Source organism: Aegilops tauschii, chromosome 6 (genome assembly GCF_002575655.3).
Source record: "Aegilops tauschii subsp. strangulata cultivar AL8/78 chromosome 6, Aet v6.0, whole genome shotgun sequence".
Lineage (NCBI taxonomy): Eukaryota > Viridiplantae > Streptophyta > Magnoliopsida > Poales > Poaceae > Aegilops > Aegilops tauschii.
The window spans coordinates 458814318-458816465 of NC_053040.3; the positions used below are offsets into that span (position 1 = coordinate 458814318).

General features: G+C 53.5%; 1 pseudogene; it reads right to left on the reverse strand.

The window, feature by feature from the left end:
* Positions 1–355: 355 nt before the first annotated feature.
* Positions 356–1354, reverse strand: LOC109759157 (E3 ubiquitin-protein ligase At4g11680-like; annotated as a pseudogene).
* Positions 1355–2148: the final 794 nt, after the last annotated feature.

Here is a 2148-nt window from a genome sequence, read left to right on the forward strand (position 1 = left end):
GAAACATATTCATGCGGGATCTAGTTTTAAAGATCTCGCCGCGATGAATCCAACGGTGAAAACGGAACTGAATTCCGACGTGTGGTTTAAAAGATATGGCTTTAAAAGAATTTGAAATCCCGAAATAAAAGTACGTGGATCTGTTTTCTTTAACTGATGAGACTAGTGTGAACACATTTAATGCCAGCACCCACATACGCTACGAGATAAAAAAATACACATGTGTGTGGCAGAGCGGCCGTCCGGAAACACCAAATAGTGCGCGGCCACTTTTTAGATTTTGGGTAGAAACAATACTGCATTTGCATTGTCAAGAGTGCTGACAGCGAGAAGAGCTGTAACTTCTCCAAGATAGAAAAAAAAGGACAAAAAAAAACCTTGGGACATCATCGCTACAATCCATAGATCAAAAGCATCAACTTTATACATGCAGACCGGCACCGCGAGCACCTATATGCTTATGTATCACCTCGGAAGATGGAAGGCAGACCAATCTAATGCATTTCAATCTCCTGCGTCGGTATTGACGGTACTGAATGGTCGATGTGGCGTGTATCAGATGTGCCCGATGAGCTTGCTATCTCGGCTTTGCACAGAGGGCAGAGGGCATTTATCTTTAGCCATTTGTCAACGCATTCCTTGTGGAAGCAGTGTGTGCAGGGAAGTTCACGAAGCTCTTCGTTGTGTGCATACTTGCAAGGCAGATGCAGCAAACCTGGAATCACAAGAAAAGGCAAGACGGTAAGTCCTTGCAACATGGAACTTCCATTTTGTTGCAATAAGCAGGTACTACAAAAGATACAAAGCAACAGGTCAACAACTCAACATACAGCATCTTCAGCAGAAAGCGATCGCTCCTTGTCAGTCCCTGCAGCCACTATACCTCCCTCTTGGCCTTCGGCGTCGTTATCTGAACCATGGCGGCGTTTCTTGGTTTTGAATTTATAAGTTGGCAAAGTATTGATGGATTCCGAAGTGGCCCCTCTTGTATTGTTTGTGTCTTCTCTGAAGCCCATGACGGATATAATGCAGGGGAGACAACAGCATATCATTGCGCAGAGGATGAAAGGCATGGCATACCCAATACAGCTGAAGGTGAGGAACACGATGCATAACCTGGTAGGGAACAACGTGAGCAGCAGGGTAAAGAAACACAACATCACATTCGAAGAAACATACATACATGTACAAGTTTGGAGCATCAACAGCCGAAGAACGCCCACCGAATATCCACACATTTCCTACAACAAACCACACGGCAAAGAAACAATCCAAGGCCATCTTGAAGTGGTCAAAAAGTGCATTAATCCTGCAAACAAGGGGCATCCGTCATCATTTATAAATTGGTTCGTATTATGACCCATCCATAACAGAACAGAATGGGGATGGCTCCAACGGCTCCTGTACGGAGTGGCGACCAGGGAGGCGATGGTGAGTGCGGCGTGGGCGCGGCGGAGTGGACGCTGGTCCAGGCGGGCGCGGTGCCGGCGTGCCTCCCGCCCAGGGAGGGGCAGTCGGGCGCCACGGCGGGAGCCGGTGGGTGGTCCGGCAGCCGCTTCTGGGCCCTGGCGGGGGTGGACTCTGACGACGAAGACGAAGATGAAGACGGTGGAGCAAGGGCGGCGCGCGGTCCGTCCCTGTGCTTGGTAGATGATTTTGTGGCCAGGGCAGAGGAGGTCGGGGGCTCGCTCCTGGCTGGTCGGCGGCGGGCGTTCGCGCCAGGTGGTCGTGGCCCTCGTCGGCGTAGATCTCAGCCGGGGGAGACGCGGCGTGCCACCCAGAGGGAGATCCCGCGGCAGGGGCCCGTTGTTCTCGTGGTCCCGGACGCGGAGGAGGGCCTCCTGCTTCAGGTCGCTTCGCAGGGCTCAGGGAAGGCTGTTGTGCCAGCGGCACCGGCGCCGTCGGGATCGTCAGGCTCTAGGGTTGGGGATCCGGAGCAGGGGTTCAGTTTGCCCTGGGGGCCTGCGTGGATGCGCGGCCCGCTTATGGCTCTGGTTTTGCCCAAGTGACGGTGGCCGGCCCGGTTGGGTTGCGACAAGGGAGTCCGGATCCACGGGGTAGGCAGCCCAGCCCGCTTGGCCCTGGCCCAGTTGAGAGGGTACTTAAGTGGATCTGGCTGCCCAAAGGAGCCCTAGATCCATCGCTAGG